This window comes from Pseudorca crassidens, chromosome 17, assembly GCF_039906515.1.
Source record: "Pseudorca crassidens isolate mPseCra1 chromosome 17, mPseCra1.hap1, whole genome shotgun sequence".
Classification (NCBI taxonomy): domain Eukaryota; kingdom Metazoa; phylum Chordata; class Mammalia; order Artiodactyla; family Delphinidae; genus Pseudorca; species Pseudorca crassidens.
The window spans coordinates 11,886,664-11,908,136 of NC_090312.1; the positions used below are offsets into that span (position 1 = coordinate 11,886,664).

Below are 21,473 nucleotides of genomic sequence, written 5' to 3' on the forward strand. Positions count from 1 at the left end.
TTCCTTCGTTGATTGACACAGTTTTGAACCTAGGGTGGGTACCCAGAATTTGAATTCAGATATTTATGATTCCATAGACCATGATAACGCATATTAAAAATAATGATTCTTAGTGTTTTTAGGGTCATGTTCCTTTCAACAGCTGATAAAAAAGTATTGGCTATATCCGCGAGAAATATAAATATATACACTTCTGTGTGCAACAAACAAAATATTTACATGCAATTTCAGGGTTTTGTAAGCCTCTAAAGCCATTCATGCACTCAAGGACCACTGCTAAGAATTCCATTCTAGGTGATGACTTTTGTCTAGAAATTTACATTTCCCCATCCTCCACACTCTTCTTCGAAACCCACCTAAAATGAAATGTGACCTTCCAAACCTATGTAGAAAGGGCACTTGTTTTTTTACTTACCAGTTAATGTCAACGTTATCTACACACATTCCCTGCTATTAATCTGAGAGACGTTAATTTAGTGCCCGATACTAATGGAATAATTTCTGTAGTAAAGGAAGGAAATCTTCAAAATTTGAAATGACCATGATTTTAAAGTACTATATTTTTTCATAAATCCTGATATTAATAACAGCAGTAATGAGTATTTGTATAGCGGGTTTCAGTCTTCAGAGTTTTTGTCTGTAATTTATTCCACTCTCAACAACCTTGTGAGGTGGTAAGAGTGGACATTTGTTGATTTATGACTGTCCAGCATCCATTAATTTGAGGGACCTAGGTGGCCCCCACTTTGTACAATCTCAGTGGGACTATAAATCAATGTCCACTGCCCTCCTAATAGAGGACTAGAGGCCCCTGGAGGCGGTGCGTACCTTTCCCTCCAGACTTTCACTCACTGCTTCAAAGAAGCAGATGGGTTTGTAATCTACACTTAGTTGATTAGACTCTTTTCCCCACTACTTTGTATGTTGTGTCAAGTGACTCATAGCGGGGGAAAAAATGGCCCAAATCCTTCATTCCAGGCGTGGCACTCTGCTGAGATGGTAGGATGCTCTTGTTACCTTGATCTTATTCTGATTTTTCATTCTGGTTTTTGCCTTATTTCTCAGCCTGGACACTAGCCTATCAGTTTACTTTGTGACATCTTTGACAACATTCCAATGCATTCCCTTTTCAAGTTAACTAGATTTAGACTGAGCTGCTGCCAGGAAAGAACTTTAACGATGAAAACATAGTAGACGTTTAAATCTCGGTATTACGTACGAGAAGGTAGAGTTGCAATTAGACAGTAAGAAGTGAAGCTAGACCTTTAATTTAAGACTCAGAGGGTTCTGCTCTTTCTGCTGCTCTTTTAGGTACCTCCTTGTTTGTTTGTTTATATATATATATATATATATATATATAAAATCATTTGGGTGTGTGTATATAAGGTATATATATAATATATATAGTCATTTCTGTGTTCTTTGTGTGGAAGAGAGGACTGAACAGAATTCCACCTTGAACTTTGTATGAGTTAAAATGAACTTCAGCTGAATTAACAAAAAAAATCCAAAATAAGAATGTTTTAAACAAGACCATTTCCCCCCCACCCCTCTTTCTCAGGTAAACTAAATCTAGAGGAAAGGGCTAGTTTAGCAGTTGTGAAAAGTTGTCAGGCAGAGTCAAAGCTTCTTCTAGCTAATCTCTCAAATATCCCTAGGATGTGGCTCTTGTCCTCATGATCAAAGATAGCCTATACATCATCTGTGTTCCCAGATCTAGGGTTGAAGAGGGGAGGAACATGTCCATATCCCTTTAAGAGACTTATTGGCAATATCTCTCCACATATGTGTTTATACTTCATTGGCCAGAACTCAGTCATATCACTCCCTAGCTGCACAGGAGTCCTAGAACATATTTTTTAGCTGGACAAAAATAGGCCCAGATAAATGAAGATTTTTAAAGTTTAATTTTCGTTGATGATTTTATATATATAATATGTAGTTCATATTTATATATATATATTATGATAAATATATCATAAACATATACCCTGATAAATTTTCTCAAACTAAATATATTTCTGTAAGCAACATCCAAATAATTAAACAGAACATTATCAGCACCTAAAATGAGAATTCTTTTCATAAAGAAAAGGAGGGAATAGGTACTTCGGGGAAACTGGTAGTCTCTGGCATAAACCCCAAACCACACTGAACCACAGTAATTTGCTGGATATTTGATGTAAGCAACCATTTCTTCTTCTGACTGAATCACCATCCAATCGGTATTTTCATCACAGCATCCCCAGTAGCAAGCCCGGTGACCAGCACAGAAAAGTTGCTCAGTAAGTTAAACGTATGTGGAATCACTGATTGAGCAAATGAACTTCTCAGACTCCCCCCAAAGCTGAATTATTGAATTAACTAATTTGTACCTGAATTTACAGAGAATGTTTCCTAAAATGTTTGAACTTGTACAGGAAGGGAAGGTTGAAAGTTACATCAAATTTGCTAATGGCTATTTCCTTGTGGTTACTGCTGAGTAGTTAGTTACAAAGTTTCAGGCACTAGGCATCTTACATGAATTGTCTTGTTTAATTTGCACAGCAAGTTAGGTAGTATTCTCCGTGTTAAAAACTAAGGCTCAGAGGGATTAAGTCGTTGGTTCAAAGTTACCTGATTAGTAACATTTTCCTAAAATTCCTGTTCCTGTGTCACTTTTCTATGTAAAAAAAATAAATCTCTTTCCTTTGCCTTCTTCCTATAAGGACTCTCTCTCCAGGTCCATTTCATTTTTCTCTGATCCCCCAAATACTCTCTATGTTCTGGGTCTTCTAATCAACTCTTTCTAATCTCATTTTACCTTTCCACACAGGCACACAGTATTTCAATTTGCTAACTTACTTGGCCTTCGGGCCTTAGTTTAGATGTTACTTCCTCTAGGAATTCTGGCCTATCCCTCTGTGTCAATTTTCTCCCTTTTGTAGTCCCACCTGATGTCACCTCTCATCAGAGCACGTCTCGGCCTTATTGTGATGCTAGCTTTCTTGTTCCATGACCCCTGGGTGATAAGCTTGAGAAGAGGACCATATCGCGTCCACTGCTTTATACTCAAGCACACAGTAGTCACTTAGAAGTAACTGTTGGATGATTGAACGAATCAATGAATGAATGAAGTAGTGGAGCCATGGTTCAAAGCCATTTCTAGGCAATCCCACATCTTGTGTGTCTATCTAACCCTATGATGTGCAGCATCACTTTAGAGTTCCTTGTCAGCAAGAGAAAGACCTGTCATCGCATGTAGAATCCAAGATGGGCTTTATCTTCTCCAGAACAGCACTCACCCATGGAACGTGGCTTTCCTCTGTGCTATAAAACACTTTCCTGCACACTGCATCTCTCATCTTGACACGAACGGCCATAAAACGTTTCTTTGTGTAACTTTTACCGTGATGCTGGCTTTCCATTGCATTCCACTTACAAGTGTTCCTTTTTGAGGCACCAGAACTCTAATTGGTGAGACCCAGTCAGCCCTAGTGGGGTATGTCACCATAGAACACCGATTGCCTCATCACTCCACGTGTTGGAGATCTGGACATTGATGCATGGACTGTGGGGGAAGGTCCAGGACTAGCTCCCGGGAGAGGATCACTCGTCCACGGAAGCATTTCCATCTTTAGCTCTTTGGATTCTGTGAGCTGCATTGGTTGGGGTTTGATTTGCCGTTAAGGGTAGGTGAACTCAACAAATAAGGACGATTTTCCACTCTTACTGTCTCATTTCCAGCGCAGCCCCGGTCCAGACATGCCAGAAGCCATTTATTGTGGACGCAGAGCTGTGGCTAGGGCAGCCTGAACCGCCTGATACACATGCTCTGTCTGGGCTTTTATAGGGCAGCTGTTTCTCTGAGGATCAAACTCAGGTATCAGGAGTGTGAATTATGAGTCCTAATCAACTTGGTCATGCTTTGTGGCCTGGGAAAAGCCAGAGTGTTTCCCTTTTATGATTTGAGGGTGCACTTTTTTGCAGCCTGTGGAGCAATTAGCCAATCTTTGAAATGGATACCCTGTAAATGCGGTGTGTCCTTGGAGAGCCACCATGACAGGTTACTCTGGGAGGGGAAGCCGTGTGGTGGTCCCACAACTGCTTTAGTGCTCGCTAAATGGCCTGCAAGGCAGGGGAAACACTGACTGTAAGAGAAAGAAGATAAAACTTCCAGACAGACAGGAACGTCAGCACATCCATGGCTATTCCTCCCCCACAGGATCATCAAAGTGTTGAAGAGTTTCCACTGAAGGTTCAGAAGGATCGTGCTATTTCCTTTATTGTGAAAGTTCACCTATTTCTCTGATTGTAACATTGATTTTGTCAGGGCCCAACATCACGTTTGTGTAAAGGAAGAGAGGATCTCCTGAAACGGTTGAGAAAGACCAGGAATCAAATATCCCCCAAGTTTAAGTGAGAATCTGAACCAAGGTGAAGTGGGACCTCTGTCCTTGGTGTGATTATTTCTCCCCTGTACATTTTATAAAAAGTTATTGAGATGAAACTCATTTAACATAAAATTAACCATTGTAAAGTGAACAATTCATTGCTATTTAGTACATTCACATTGTTGTGCAAACACCACCTCTACCTAGTTGCAAAATGTTTTCATCACTTCCAAGTAAAATTCTAAAGCCATCAGGCAGTTCCTCCCCGTCTTCCCCTCCCCCCAGCTCCTGGCAACCAACGATCCGCTTTCTGTTTTTTTATGGACTTACCTATTCTGAATATTTCATATATAAATGGAATCACACAATGTGACCTTTTGTGTCTGACTTCCTCCCTTGTACATATTTAAGGAACCAGTATTAAATTAGATGACTTCATGTCAGGCAAAAAGATAACTTAGTTCCAGAGCTCTGGTTCTAGTAAGCTGCAAATTATCATTTATTTGATATGGGTACTGAAAATACGAAAACACAAAAATCATGAAAAATGAATTTTTACTGTCCTCAATAAATAGGACCATTATCTACCCAATTTCCAAGCTTCCAACTTAAATATCAGCCTTGATTCCTCCCTTTCCTTACGCATCAACCTTCAATCAACTAGCAATTCTTCTTTCCAAGTACTCAGAGATTCTTTAATGTACTAATGTTTCTCTAATACACTGCCATTTTTTAAAAAAATTCAAGCCTCTTATCATTTCCTTTCTGGACTACCAAAAGAGCTTTCTAGTTGGTTTCTAACTTCAGTCTTCACTCCCTCTAACCCATTTTCCAAGCAGTAGCTTTTGGGGTACTCTTTATTTTATTATTATTTTTACCCTATTGAAAACCTTCAAAGTTTTTGCTGCCTTCAAAATAAATCTGAACTGTGTAACGTAGCCAGCATATAATAGATTTAGCCTCTCTGTTCTCAATCTTCCGTCTTCCCTGCTATGTTCCATCTATTCTGAACTCCCTTAAGGTGCTGACTGCACCCCTTTTTTTGGTCCTCCCTAGGCCTTTGTTTTTACTATTTCCTTTCCTGGAATGCCCCCTTCCTTCACCCTTCTTCGCCTGCATATCCCCTGCATTTCATTTCAGGACCTAGTTTAGATGCTTCTTCTAGGAAGTATTCCCTCCACCGCCCACCTCCCCAGCACCTGCAATTTGTCACCCTCCTCAGCTCACATCAGTCGCCTGGAATCAGACTTTTAATTGCTTAGTTTGGTACTTTTCTCTTCCCTAAACTGTACAACGTTTGAAGACAAGGATCATGGCTCATTTATTATTGATTCCCCAGTGCCTAATGTAAGACCTGATACTAATTTATTGATGGATCATGTAATGTTGGGAAAGCTTAACTGACTGGTCCCGAGAGACCAGAGACCAAAGGTTCACTATATAAGGCCATGTCATATTATATTATTTTTGATGAGTTGGATGAAATGATGCCCATCTAGAGTTAAAAGACTAAATGTCAGAAATCCCTTGCTCAGCTGCAAGGGAAGAAGCAGTCTGAGTAGTAAAGTTTCTGTCATTGTCTCCCTGAACTCTGAAATCTGGCCCTATATACAAACAATGATCTTTCCTCCTTGTGAAGAATTTGTAAGTCTTAAGAGTTGACTTAGTCACATTCTGGACTTGCTTCCTGACCTCAGTTGATGAAATGGAGGATGAAAACTGAATGCAATAGCCCTGAAGGAAACTTACCCAGTGAAACCAAGCTTGAGCCAGAACGGGCCGGCAGTTAAATATGTCTATGTGTCTGTGTGGTCACTGAATCAACCACTGGTCATTGAGTCGGGGTTTGGAAGACCATCTTACAGGACTGAGGCTGATTGATTTTACTGACCATCCAAGCAGCCTCAAACGTTTGCTGGGTTTGTTTTCACAATTTTTGCCCCCCATGCAGAACTGGTCACTCCCACATTTGTTCTAACATAGCACATAGTGCAGGCAACCGCTATGGCGTTACCAAGGTCTGTAATTATTTAGGGACATATCTGTCTCTCTTTGAGGATAGGGATTGCTTCTCAAATTCTTCTTTCTATCTCTTTTTTTTTTTTTTTTTTTGCGGTATGTGGGCCTCTCACTGTTGTGGCCTCTCCCGTTGCGGAGCACAGGCTCCAGACGCGCAGGCTCAGCGGCCATGGCTCACGGGCCCAGCTGCTCCGCGGCATGTGGGATCTTCCCGGACCGAGGCACGAACCCGTGTCCCCTGCATCGACAGGCAGACTCTCAGCCACTGTGCCACAAGGGAAGCCCCTTTCTATCTCTTGTATGTATCACAGAACCTGTACAGATGAAGTACTTAAATTGATAAATTTAATAGCTCTGAATAGTCAGATATTTCATAAGAGTGAAATTGTGTCTGATTCTTTTCTCTAGTACTACTATAGTTTCATAAAACCCTCTCAATTATTCTTGGTATTATTGATATTATATAAATTAATAAATTCACCTTAATCGAGAAGTATAATAGTATTACTGATTATACACTGTCTTCCAGACTCTGAGAGTTTAATGGTGCTCCTGTATCAGAGATGGTCCTGGGACCAACGGGCATGGTTCTACTTGTTAGTATTCTGTGTTCTCAAAACCACACTAGGGAATATATGTTATTAGGAACAACTCAATATAAAACACAAATTTATTGTGAAATTATATGTGTCTCATATATCAAATTTTAGTTGAGGCTGATAAAAATGGTTTGAAGTGAAATTAAAGGCTGTCTACCCTAGTAATGACCAGAATGCAATGTGTCTGGTCTACTTGACCACAGCCAGACCTGGAGTCTGTGGGCCTCCTTTGCAGGGGACATTGTCTTGACTCAGTCGTGCCTGTCGGTAAAGACCACTTTTTGGTTTTGGTGATTACATTTTCTTGGAAAAGATAAAGATGCCTCCCAGCTCAGAGTTCAATAGTTGAGACACAAGGAGCTTTATTCTCCTTGTGGGAATCTGAGAATGTCAATCAGAGAACTGCCTAGTCAGTTCGGAGGAAGGGGAAGATCTTCCCACATTCTTTTCTCTGACTCAGTTTCCCAGGGGATGTGTCCAGCTATTTTAGTGAGTCATGAAAAATCCCTAGAGGTGTCATACTTTTCTGAGTTTTGTGCTTTTTTGTTCCCCTCGGGAGAAAATTAAGGTGGAGGGTGGAGAAATAGTGATGATGATTTAAAAAGAGGAGAGGGTTCTAAGACAAAAGTGGCAAAAGACTTAGTCATGCAGTCATGAAACTTTGTGTAACTCTGTGGCCTTGGGCAAATCATCTAACCTCTACCCGCCTTAGTTTCTTCAGTAAACTCAGAAAAATAGTGTGCGATTTTTTTTCTCCTGAAGGCTCAGAATGAGAAATAGGGATGCTGTTTACTAAAAGATGCATTATTAATAATGTATTTTGTATTTATTTTAAATGATACAATTTTGTAAGATCGCTTGCACAGAAACTAGTTCACCTCTGCAGTGTACTTATCTTAATGGGACCATTGAACCTGTGCAGACAGGGAGAACTTTTTAGGGGCTATCAGTTTAGCTGAGCTTCTTGATTCTGATTTTGATGGGTGGTCTTACTAAAGAAGTGCTTGAGGAGGAGTGTGATGGACTGAATGCTTGGGTCTCCCCCAAATTCATACGTTGAGGTCCTAACTCCCAATGTGATGGTATCAGGGGGTAGATTAGGTCATGAGGGTGGGGCCTCTGTGAATGGATTTGTACCCTTATGAAAAAGACCTCAGAGAGCTCCCAATCTCTTCTGCCATGTGAGGACATAGCAAAAAGAAGGCTATCTGTGAACGAGGAAGCAGGGGCCTTCACCAGATATGAGATCTGCCAGAAACTTCTGGCACATTGATCTTGGATGTTCTCCCCTCCAGAACTATGGGGAAAAATTTCCGTTGTTAATAAGCTACTCAGTCTATGACATTTTGTTATACCAGCCTGAATGGGCGAAAACAAGGAGCTAGTCCTGCTATCTTCTACCTCCTTCTCGATTCCAGATGGGCAATTACAAAAAAATACCCATGCCATTTTAATGGGTTTCATCATATATCTTGTTGTCAATTTTATACAGGCCATGACTTCACTTTTATATTAGTGAGAGAACTCTTTAATTTTGGAAGATAGAGACTCTACGTGTGTCTCTGTGCCTTAGTTTCTTTACTTATCAGATTGGGCCCAAAATTCTCATCCTCCTTACCTTAAAGGGAAGTTGTGATGTCACATAGTAAAGATGCTTTGAGAAATGGGAAGCAGTAATTCAATGTGAATTGTTTCTCTTTTAACTTCTCTTTTGGCATATAGCACTGTGCTGGGCAACTATGAGACATGCAGTAAGTAATCATTGAATGATTTAAATGATTCAGATTTCAAATGTTAGATTTGAATGGCCATTGTGACTCTTTACAGATAAACAGTGCTGATTGGTTTATTTATTGCAAAGTTTAGAGAAGGAAAGCCACATAAGTGCATATGTCTTACCCTTGGATGAGACCAATGCTTTCTCTTAAATTAGTAACAGTCTTCTGGATTACACAGGCTAATGGCCACCATTTTAGTTTCAGTAGATGTATAGCAGGTTATTCACCCTGGCACTACTGACATTTTGGGCTATATACATCTTTGCTGTGGGGCTGTCTTGTAGGTTGCTTAGCAACGTCTCTGGCCTCCACCCACTAGATGCCAGTAGCAATTTGCCCAAGTTTTAAAAACCAAAAATGTCTCTGGACATTGGCAAATCTCTGCTAGGGACAAAATTGTTCTTGCTAGCCAATCTTACATAGTTCTTTAATTGGAAGAGTGAGTAAACGAATGAATGGATAAATGAATGAATGAGTGTAAAGAAAGGAAACAGAAAACAGACTTAGAAGGGTTGTTATACTTCATCAAACTAACAGTCCCTTATAGTCTCTGCTTTTCTCATACTCTAACAATAGAAATAGAAAAAATACAGATACGTATGTGTGCGTCTATGTGCATTCCTCACCCAGACACAGCAGACTTAGCAGAGCTGTAATTTTTAGTATCCCTAATTTCAGGCCTGGGAATATAGGTTGAGATGCTAAAGTAGTAGAGAAATCAACTGTTGGCTATTCGTTGGTTGATTGAGTCACTCATGTAACAACTAACTATGGATCACGTACTAGGTATCAAGGTCCGTATTAGGCATAGTCTAGTGGATTTAAACACATGAATAGCTATCTATAATATCAGGTAATGCAATACACACTGCTATAGTAGAATTAAGAACATATTGCGATGAGAACACAGACTATCTCTATCTTAGGGTGTGGGTAGTTTCGGAAGGATTCTCTGAGAAACATGGGAAGTATCCTACGATTAATAATTTGCACAAGTTTTCCCAGCTGTGTGTACCCCTAAACAATCAATCAGTTGTTTATGTTATTCTATAAATTTTTAAGTGCTGAGCCTTTTCCATTTAGGTAGCTCTCTTTGTGGATAGGAATGAGCTTGGTGTGTTTGAGAAGAGGCAGGAAGGCTGTTTGAAAGGCGTTGTGCTTGGTGTGCCATATGCTACGCCAATGAACAAAACACACACTTGTGGCCTTCCACAACCTAATAAAGCAAAATTCTACGCTTTTGTCCTTCACTCACTTCATGTACATCCTTAGGTAAGTAACCTTATCTCTCTAAACCTCTGTTTCCCAAGGTGTAAAATTAGGAGGTAGGATGAGATGATTTCAGCGTGTCACCGTTTGACCTTCTAGTATTCCACATTATTATATCTCTCACAGCCATTAAGTTCTCAACAAAAGTCAATTGCTGTTTGGTTTAAGGAAATAAAATGGATGGAAAATGCATCTTGTTAAAGATTCAGGGTTTTTTTTCCCACTTTTTTTTTTCACGTCTTTATTGGAGTATAATTGCTTTACAAAGGTGTGTTAGTTTCTGCTTTATAACAAAGTGAATCAGTTATACATATACATATGTCCCCATATCTCTTCCCTCTTGCGTCTCCCTCCCTCCCACCCTCCCTATCCCACCCCTCTAGGTGGTCGCAAAGCACCAAGCTGATCTCCCTGTGCTATGCGGCTGCTTCCCACTAGCTATCTATTTTACGTTTGGTAGTGTCTATATGTCCATGCCACTCTCTCACTTTGTCACAGCTTACCCTTCCCCCTCCCCATATCCTCAAGCCCATTCTCTCGTAGGTCTGCGTCTTTATTCCCGTCTTGCCCCTAGGTTCTTCTTGACCATTTTTTTGGTTTGTTTTTTAGATTCCATATATGTGTGTTAGCATACGGTATTTATTTTTCTCTTTCTGACTTACTTCACTCTGTATGACAGACTCTAGGTCTATCCACCTCACTACAAATAGCTCAATTCCGTTCCTTTTTATGGCTGAGTAATATTCCATTGTATATATGTGCCACATCTTCTGTATCCATTCATCCGATGAGGGACACTTAGGTTGCTTCCATGTCCTGGCTGTTGTAAATAGAGCTGCAATGAACACTGTGGTACACGACCCTGAGGCTCAGGTTTTTGAGAAGTGGCACCACCTTCTTGGGGAAGACATCTTTGCCTCATTGGATATATTCACTTGAAAAGCAAGGGAACTGAGAGGAAATGAGAAATAAGGAATGTCAACGTCAAGTTCTGAAAATACCTGTATGAGTGCGGAGGCTCACATCTGGGAACATTATTTCGGTCTTACAAGACTTCCTTTTTTTGTGTAGGATGTGTAACTAAAAGTTCTTCATCTCACGGATATGAACTAAAGATATCACGCTCATAGGTGATTTATTCCTAACCTGTTTTCTACCCAGCATATATTACACTTATATAAGTTATCTATAATAGTTATAAACCATAGTTTCAATTCTTCACCTGGATACTGTATGAATTCTCAAGCTTCTGCCTATGTAGTATCTAATTTGTTCCTCCCAACAACAATATGATATAGGTTGGGTGAGGGTCATTCTTCCCATTTTATAGATAGGGAATTCACGTTCAGAGAGCTTATTAACTCGCCTGAATTCTCACAGGTAAGAAACTGTGGAGGCATGATTCCACTTCATTTGTTTCCAGAGCAATATTCAGAAATGAATAAGACTCAAACCAAAGGCAAGCTGCAGAGCAAGAGAAGATATTTGCACCACATATGCTAACCAAAGGACTCTGCAAAATATATAAAGAACTTCACAAGTCAATAAGTAAAAGATAGACAATTCAACAGTAAACCATGGGCAAAAAACTTGAACGGGAATTTCATTAAAAGAGTATATCCAAGTGACAAATAAACTTATGAAAGGCTGTTCACCTTTATTAGTCATCAGGGAAGTGAAAATTACAATCACAAAGCAATATCACTGTACATTAACCAGAATGGTTCAAATGTAAAAGATGGAACATGTCAAAACATGTTGAACGATAGGTACATTAGTTAATAGGAACCAACCGATAGGGAACAATGATAATAATTAATAGCAAGAATAGCTAGTGAATGTATTGAGTAACAGGAACTCTATACCCTGTTGGTGGGAGTATACATTGTTGCAGCCACTTTGGAAAAGTGGCCATATTGACTTGGATAAAGTTGGATATTTTCATACTCTGTGACCCAGTAATTCTAGTCCTAGGTATCCAAAAGTGTACCTCTGTTGACAAAAAATCATGTGCAAGAATGTTTATAGCAGTACTCTTTGTCAATGTCCAGAACTGAAGTAATCTAAGTATTCGTCCACAGAGAGATGAATAAACAATTGTGATGTATTCACACAATGGAATAGTATACAGCAATGACAAGTAACACTGAAGCTAACAACATTAATTTATCCTATAAACATGGAGTTTAATGAAAGAAGCCCTAAGCAAAAGAGTCCCTACAATGCTCTTATTGGTATTAGAAATAAGGATAGTAGTTAGCTTTTGGTTGTGGAAGAGGATGCAGGGGGTTTTGGGATGTGGAAGGTGTTCAGTTTCATGATATAAATATTGGTTACACAGGGCTCTCAGTTCGTGAAGATCCATTAAGCTATCCATTTATGATGTTATTCCTCAATAACATTTTACTAAGTCAAACAAATAAAGAACTGGAGTTATTAGGACACAGTGAGTATCTCTGTATGCCAAGAAGAAAGATGACTCCATGGAAAAATTAACAACAAATCTGGAGGTAGGTTATTTAAGAAAGTATAAGTGAGGAAATGAAGAAGAATGAAAATTAGAATATTAGGGTGTGAATAGACCACTGGCCACCTGCTCAGATGAAGAAAAACAGCGTCATGTGCATTAAGTAAATTGCTGAAGGTCCAACAGGTCGTGCGTGGTTCAGCTGGAATTCTAATCAAAGTCTTCTTACTCCATAGCTCCTGCTCCTTCAACTGCACCATCTCAGCAGGCAATATTTTACTTCAACCCTGAAACAATAAAGAATAGGAAAACAGAAGGAGGTAAAAGCATAGACGTCATCAAGAAACAATTTAAAGTATTGCTTTAAAGTCTGCCTTTCACCATAAGCTCTAGATCCTTATCTACCCTGTTAGGTACTCTTTATCCGAAAAAAGTTCTTTAATTGAAAGAATGAGTGAATGAATGAATGGAGAGGAAAAAGAAAACAGCCTTGGGATGGATGCCACACTCCATCAAACTAATACAGTCTCTAATGGCCTTTGGTTTTCGTATTCTAAGTGAAGAAGCAAATAGAAAAAAAAATACACACACACACACACACACACACACACACAGACAACACACTTACTTGGCCTACAGCATCAGGGATCTCAATATCCTTAATTACAGCTTATATTGCAGGCTACACAGAAGCACTGCTGATTCCGGTCCTGGCATGACTCCTGTTCAAACATACTTCCCAGAAATCTTAGGCAGCTTGCCATGGTAAGGAAACAATTTACGTCAGATTTTGAGCAGGGGACTCCGTCGAGGGTGGGGAGGAAGGCGGGGGCGAGTCGTTAAAGGTGGTAAGAGTAAGGCTTTTCATGGAGGCTACAGCTGATCAGTATTTCCCTGGTCCAAGATGAGGACAAAGCCCTCATTATTCCTCTTTGGCTCACCATTGCCCCAGCAGCTCCGTTCTGAAAGTCAATGGCTGCCTGAAGATTCCTTTGGGGATACAGAATGAGTCTGGCTATGGTGCTAAAGAATTTTCCTCTCTTTTACTGGCTCTCTTGATGTTTTGCCAGAGCTACAAGATTTCTTTTTATTAATTATAGACAGTCCTTAATGTTCCCTTTAGTTCATGGACTGGTATTGAAATGACCTCAGAAATTATTTTGTCAAACTTCTTCCCATTGTAGGAATTATTTGTGTAGCAAAAAATCATTCTCCATTCGATAACTATTTATTCATTGTGACAGTTATTTTTAATATTCTACCTAGTGTTCAACTACTCTTCCCTGCTTGCTAACAGCACTCTCATGGAGTTTTTTTTTTTTTTTTTTTTTTTTTTTTTTTTTGAGTGGAAGCATTATGTCCACAGCCAAGCAATAAATTTTTTTGGTGTAAGTCAATCATGATAATCTCATTCTCATTCTTTCAGCATTCTTGGAAGCCTTCGTATACCTTAGTTTTGTCCAAAGAGACCTAGGAAAATGAAGTTTTCCTGCAGAATTCTTAAAGAGGTTTTGATTTTCTGATAAAAAGGGACAGACACACTGCCATGTCCTTTCTCATTCTGGCCTTGACTGTGAATATGACAGTTGCTACCTTGTGTCCATGAGGGTAATGGCAAGCAAACCACAGACTTCATTGATCTATTGAACCCACATAAGTTACTCTTCTTATATACCTGTTGGTAGGAATGTAAACTGGTACAGTCACTGTGGAAGACAGCATGGAGGTTCCTCATAAAATTAAAATAGAACTAACATATGATCCAGCAATTCCACATTCCACTCCTTGGTGTTTATCCAAAGAAAATGAAAACATCCATCTGAAAGGATATATTACCTTCAATGTTCATAGCAGCATTATTTATTACAGCCAAGATATGGAAGCAACCTAAGTGTCCAGGGACAGGTGAATGGACAAAGAAGCTCTCTATCTATCTGTCTGTCTATCTGTCTATCTATCTATCTGTCTCACAAACACTGTATGTTTTCATTTGTATATAGAATCTAAAAAAACAAAGCAAACAAACAAATATAACAAAACAGATACAGATTCACAGATACAGAGAACAAACTAGTGGTTATCAGAAAGGATGTGGGGTGAGGGATGGGTGGAATACGTGAAAAGCATTAAGAGTTACCAACTACCAGTTATAAATCACAGGGATGTAATGTTCAGCATAGGCAATATAGTCAATAACAGTAATAACGTTGTATGGTGTGCATAATCTATAAAAATATCAAATTGCTATATTGGAAACCTGAAACAAATATAATATTATAAGTCAACTATACTTCAATTAAAATTAAAAAAAAAACAATGTCACTAAGGTCAGGTTTTCTGTTTCTTGCAAATACATGTACATATGTACTATATTCGAGGCACTGTGTGTGTGACAGCCTTCAGCCATCGGATCCATTAGATTTCAGTGTCGACCTCAGCTACCCAGAACTACCTAACTTGGGGTCTCACCCTTCCTTGGAAGCCTATATCTTGTGCCTAAGTGAGATGGGGGTGTAAAGACTCAGTCATTTGGGGCCAATGTGGGATGCTCTGACAGGCAATACTTAGTCCAGAGCTCCCCACTAGGTTGACTGAGGGTTTGTTGAGCTAGCATTGCATTAATGTCCTTGAAAGGCAGTAGCAAGGAAAAATACTCTTAATGGGTAGAGTTTTGGGCATTGCATCTGGTTATCTATTTTGTGTGAAAAGATAATTGGCCAAGGAAGAGAGAAGGGGTGATATAGGGGTAGAGGACTAAGAAGTACAAACTATGTATAAAATAAGCTACAAGGATATATTGTACACCATGGGGAATATAGCCAATATTTTATAATAACTATAAATGGAGTATAACCTTTAAAATTTATGAATTACTATATTGTACACCTGTAACTTACATAATATTGTACATCAGCTATACTTCAATAAAAAAATTCACCATGATAAAAAGATAAGGGTCAAAAAGGGAGGGACAATAAAGAGATGAATGTGAGAAAGAATGAAGCAGAAGAAAAATGGGGCAAGACAGAGAGAGAGTGGGGATGAGAGAGAGATACGAGTAAAAGAGAAAATACTTCTCTATGGTAAAAAAAAAAAATTACACATTTTAAGGTGCAAATGAAAGATGAAGTAAATACTGGCAGCACACATTAAAAAGTTTCAAAATCCATAACACAGAGAGTTCCAACACATAAATAAAGGAAATTGATTGGGTTGACCTTTTTATTTCTTATGAAAGTAGTAGGTAAGTTGTTTGATTAATGATTTAAAAGAAGACATCAAGGAGAGAGAGGCATTCTGGATGTGCTGTTCATGCTGGCAGAACGGCACATCGAGGGGCCAGGTCTGGGCCTTTGGGTGCCCTGTCTGGTCAGTCCTTCAAGAAGCAATTCCAATCTTGGTGAGTAACCAGTATCATCAGGTACTGATTATTAGTCCAGGCTCCATTTTATGAATGAAATATAGAGAATATAGCTCTAATGAGGACTAAGGAGTTCTTGTTTGTCATCACATTGTTCCCCAGTGGCGAAGTTCCCAAGGAAAGTGAAGTCAGTATCAGTAGCTTATTGAACAAAGGCAGTAGACCCACAGCATCTTTTAAAAGCTGTTTTCGGAACCCGTAGAGAACAGTTGAAAGAGCCCAGGTTTGGGGGGATAGAAAGATCGGGATCTGATTCTCAGTTCTAGCAGTAATTAGAGCAATTTTCTTATTCTCTCTGGACCTCAGTGTTTTATCTCATTTCAAAGACGTAATGATTTTAAGGATTGTTGTGGGAGATTAAGTGGGAATTCCTGGCACTCTAAATGCAGGCGTCCCCATTTCCAGGACATCAAAGCCTGAGACTGGCTAATCAGAGCTGCTGCTGCTTCCTTGTACTGTGCCACTGACCTTGACCCAATTTCCATTACCATGCAAACCACGTGGATCTATTAACATATCTTCCCTCAGAATGTCCGGTTGTAATTCAGTAGATGAACTAACAACTGTTCTGGGTCACATCTGAGATCTGAGGATGTACACAGTTACTCTGGTTGAATTAGGGTGATTTCCAAGTTTCCTGCGGACCACGTTTACAATGTCATGTCTTAGGAAGGGCTACTCTGGAAAGTACTGTTTATTACTCACAGATTGTTTTTAGTCTCTGCCAGCGGCCTTTTCTCACCTTTTTCCAATTTTTATTTATTCAACACATTCTTTTAGAATATCTATGACGTGCCAAGCACTGTGTGAAGCGTTGGGATACACATCTTAGTAAGATCTGGTTCTGGAGATGAAGTGTGAGGAATATAGACATTTCACTAAAATAAAAATGTGCTCAGTGCTGAGACAGAATTATATCTAACATTTTTATGTCATTCTCTGAATCATAGTATCTTCTTGAGATACTGTTAGGGGAAAGTCCAATTTCCTAGTAGCATGTTTCCAGGAAGAAACTTCCACTCCCAGGAGAGCAATGAATTAGGACAGGAACATTTTTGCCTTTTTGAGCCACTGAACTGACAAGACTAGTGCCAGATCTGGGTGTGAAGTTTGTACACAGGTTTAGCTTTCTTTTCTTCCTCCTTGTTGGAACAGGCCTAAAATTGTCCGGTTTCTACAGGGAGAAAAGTTTAATATGAGGAAAGCAGTGGTGGTGGAAGGAGTAGTTGGAAGCCTTATTCTGACAAAAGGTTAAAGCACATCCTCTAATTCACCTTCAGCAGTCATGAAACTTTGTTTTGTATTCATTCTTCTGATCCTCCTGTTGGTCATTCTGTTCTGCAGTTAATGTGTGCATTGTTCTCTATGTGTCAGGTTGTGTTTGTTTTTCACGTTAGTCAAATATCCTACATCCTTGCTCATTTTGTATCTGCTTATTTGATCAGAACTTGATCGAGGGATGCATGAATTTCTGCCAAACGACTGTGACTTTATTTCTCTTTTTAGTCCTATTAGTACTTGCTTTATGTACTTTAAAGCTATGTTATTAGATGTAAATTTAGATTTGGTACATTTTCTCATAGGTTGATCCTTTTATTATAAAAAAAAATTGCACCTTTTAATCTGTAGTAATGTTTCTTGCTTTAAAATAACTGTCAAATATTAGTATATATCAAACTTCTTTTATTAATGTTTGCATTGTATAAATATTTCCTACCTTTTTTTTTTTTTTTTTTTTTTGGCCGAACGCGGGCCTCTCACTGCTGCGGCCCCTCCCGTTGCGGAGCACAGGCTCCGGACACGCAGGCTCAGCGACCATGGCTCACGGGCCCAGCCGCTCCGCGGCATGTGGGATCTTCCCGGACCGGGGCACGAACCCGCGTCCCCCACATCGGCAGGCGGACTCTCAACCACTGAGCCACCAGGGAAGCCCTTCACTTTTATTTTTGAAGGATATTTTCACCGAGTATAGAAGTCTAGGGTGGTCATTATTTTCTTCAACACTTTGAATATGTCATTTCAGTTTTTTCTGGCTCCTGTCTTTTCTCTTATGTAGTCAACGATCACTACTGCTGGTGCTGATGTCCATTTGAAATATCCGTCTCCCCACCTATCTATTTATCTGTCTATCCTTCTCCCACTGCACTTGGGCTGAGGGACAAACACATGCCTCCCACCCTAGGGTAGGCGAAGGGTGATGGCTCAACACCCTATGAGTGTGCAATTAAACTCTCATTCTGCCATTTTCACTTCAACCCTTTCACATCCTCAAGTGAGACCTCCCGCCCTCTTTAGTTGGTCTCTCCTAACTATATGTAGATTTGCAATATGCCAACAAAAGAAATTTTGGAGAAACTACATAATTAATGTTAAAATACAGCCTATGGGTTTAGACTTACTGAGTAATTGTTATTTAATTTTCTGTAGTTTTCTCTTTTTTCCCAAAAGTTGTACGATGAACATTTGTTACGTTTACAACAGAATTTTGAGGTTTTTTTTTTAAAATGGAGTTAAAGTTATTACCTTGAAATGTATCCTGAAAGACTGTTTAATGATGGAGTGCCTGAATTGTAGTTAAATACCAGAATTATTTTGTTTTAAAAAAAATAACTAATCAGTCCTCTTCCTCGTCACTTCTTAGTTTTCTGAAGCATCTCAATTGAAATGTTATGGTTTCTATGTATTTAAATCAGATGTGAAGTCTTTTAAGGACCCACTGAATTAATCACAAGATGTATCACTTTAGGCATCCTTAGGATATACAGAACTTGTTTATTTTAAGTGAGGTCAGTGAATAATGCCCATCTGTTTTTGCCTTTCTTCTCCTCCTTCAGGTTGATGGAGCGCCATGGAAATTCACCGAAGGCTGCTAGCCAGGAGGCTCAAGAAGGAATTGTCAAAAAGGAGAACTATCCAGACATTGTCTTTGCAGCCTAAACAGGAAAGAAAACTCATAGGTAAGTAATAATAGGTGCTCTGTGTGCTCGAGCACTCTAAGAAGGGTATTGTCTGGACTGGGGAGCTGCGGCTTTGGCTACACATTCAATGAACCAAGGTCTATGAGGTTCAAGTTCAGAGAAATGGATTTCTGCCACTGCAGACTCATTAGGGCTGATGCTATCACAGTGCTAAAAGGAAAACCGTATGTTCACCTCAGGGCTGCCAACTGTCCAGCTGCCATCTGCATCAGCAATGGCAAGGAATGCTCTGAATTTGGACTAGAGAAAACATAGCCAGAGCCAGGCTAGTCAATGAGCCTAATTATAATAATGCTAATAATAGCAAACCTTTATTGAGCCCTTACTGTGAGCCAGCACTGCTGAGAGCAGTCTGTGTGCGTTACCCCGTTTAATCCTCACTACTCCAGTCATGAAGCTGGAGCTCTTACGAGGACAGTTTTGCATCTAAGAAATGAGGCTCAGACAGGTTAAGTAATTTGTCTGTGATCACTCAGCTGGAGCGGAGTAGAGCTGGGTTTTGCACTCTGGTCTGTCTAATGCTGTTGCCCAGAATCCCACCACTTGGTTTTTCTAACTCTGAAGTCCAGTCTCTCGGCAGGGCACTCTGGTCCTCCAGGATGTGACTCAGAGCATCCTGCCCCTTTCCCCACCCCCAGACCCCAGGGTCTCCCCTCCCTACCACCCAGTGCCTCTTTTCTCTGGCCCTATCGCAGATCCCATGCCCTGCGCACATCTCGTGTTTCTAAGGTCCTTTGCTTTTGCTCATTGCTTGTGCCTTAAAGGTACATTCCCTTTTCCCTGCCAAACCAACTCTATCATCCATTAATTCTCTGTGCAGAGGTCACTTCCTCTGTGAATCCTGTCTCAGCATATGCCTCCCAACTCTTGGCCTCCTTAACTGCTCCTTTGGTACCAAGTTCATATTTAAGCACAGAGGTCAGCAAACTATGGCCTGAGGGCCAAATCTGGCCTGCTGCCTGGTTTTGTATGGCCCACGAGCTAAAGATAGTATTGTGTTCTTATATATTCGGAGGAAGAAATCAAAAGAAAGATATATTGTGGCACATGAAAATTATATGGAGTACAAATTTCAGTGGACATGAAGCAAGTTTTATTGGTACATAGCCATACTCACTTGTGGACATATCGTCTGTAGCTGCTTGTGTCCTACAATGGAAGAATTGAGTAGTTGCAACAAATACATAGGGCCCAGTGTCTAAAATATTGGTTGTTTGGCTCTTTATACAGAAACAATTTGCTAACTCCTGCATTGGAGTGCTATCAAGTGGTGTTTTGGAATAATGAGCACCCATGTGTTACTGATTATTATATTGCCTGTGCCCAGCACGGGGCCTTTCTCTTAGTAGACAATAATTTAATGAGCATATGATTGAAATTTAAGTGAGTATGAAGGACAGATTCTACACCAAGAACCAGCAGTCTTGGACTCCAGTATCATTTCTGTCACTTACCGTTATCTGGCAGAACACTCAAAGTAGGATAATTTGATAAACATTTTTCACAAAGGGACAGTGCAGTAATTCAGAGCTGGTAGCAGCAAACACGTTACCATCTGTCAACTGGAAGGGTCCAGAGGTGGGAGCAGTTTCAGGATTCCGGAAAGATAAAGTCACGTAGAGTTAGCCTACGTGAGCACCTATAGCTTCTGTAGAGATACACAGCAGCTGAGAGGGTCCTCTCGGGGAAGAAGCCAAGAAAAGAAATGCCCTGACCCCATTCTCCTCTCCCTTCCCACCTTCTGCTGGGTCTCCCTATTGGGGAACTCATGCAGGCACGGGAGCCTTGTCAGTGTCGTGCATGAAGATTGGCTCCTGGAAAGCAGAGGAGGATGGAGAAGATAGCAATCTGGAAGGGCAAGGGAAGACATCCCACACACAAACTTAGTGACAATCACATCTATTCCTGAGGCTTTAATTTCTTTACCTATAAAATGGGCGAGTTGGATTATCAGATATTTACAATAATAATAACTGAAACAACAACACTGATAGAGGTTATTTGTTGAGGCCTTATTCTGAACCATACATTCATTTTGTCAAATAGCCTTCAGAATAAATATTATCCCCATCATACAAATGAGAAAACTGAGGCTCAGAGAGATAATGCAGGATACTCATTCACATCATTGTTAAATTGACCCCTCCCCCTTGAAAATATACTTTCCTGAAGTCCCTCCCTCATTTTTACTTACCCCAACCCCAGTCTGCTTGCACTGTTTGGGGCAGTAGCTGTTTGGGGTTTCTGCTGTCTTTGTTTTATTTATGATTCTTATTATTTTTTTAACATCTTTATTGGAGTATAACTGCTTTACAATGATATGTTAGTTTCTGCTTTATAACGAAGTATCGCCATATCTCCTCCCTCTTGCGTCTCCCTCCCATCCTCCCTATCCCACCCCTCTCGGTGGTCACAAAGCACCAAGCTGATCTCCCTGTGCTGTGCGGCTGCTTCCCACTAGCTATCTGTTTTACATTAGGTAGTGTATATATGTACATGCCACTCTCACTTTGTCCCAGCTTACCCTTCCCCCTCCCTGTGTCCTCAAGTCCACTCTCTACATCTGCGT

At 40.0% G+C, this 21,473-nt stretch overlaps 2 long non-coding RNA genes across 2 annotated transcripts in view; one reads left to right on the forward strand and one right to left on the reverse strand.

The window, feature by feature from the left end:
- Nucleotides 1–21,473, forward strand: part of LOC137209860 (uncharacterized) — a 194,976-nt gene that overhangs the window by 44,246 nt on the left and 129,257 nt on the right. The window contains exon 2 of the long non-coding RNA XR_010936144.1: nucleotides 18,761–18,883. This is a non-coding gene — a long non-coding RNA (uncharacterized lncRNA). The remainder of the gene's footprint in view (nucleotides 1–18,760; nucleotides 18,884–21,473) is intronic.
- LOC137209977 (uncharacterized) lies at nucleotides 11,405–13,264 on the reverse strand. The gene is made up of 3 exons (XR_010936208.1): nucleotides 13,134–13,264; nucleotides 12,632–12,792; nucleotides 11,405–11,502 (listed from the first exon to the last, which is right to left on the reverse strand). It is a non-coding gene; the product is annotated as an uncharacterized lncRNA (long non-coding RNA).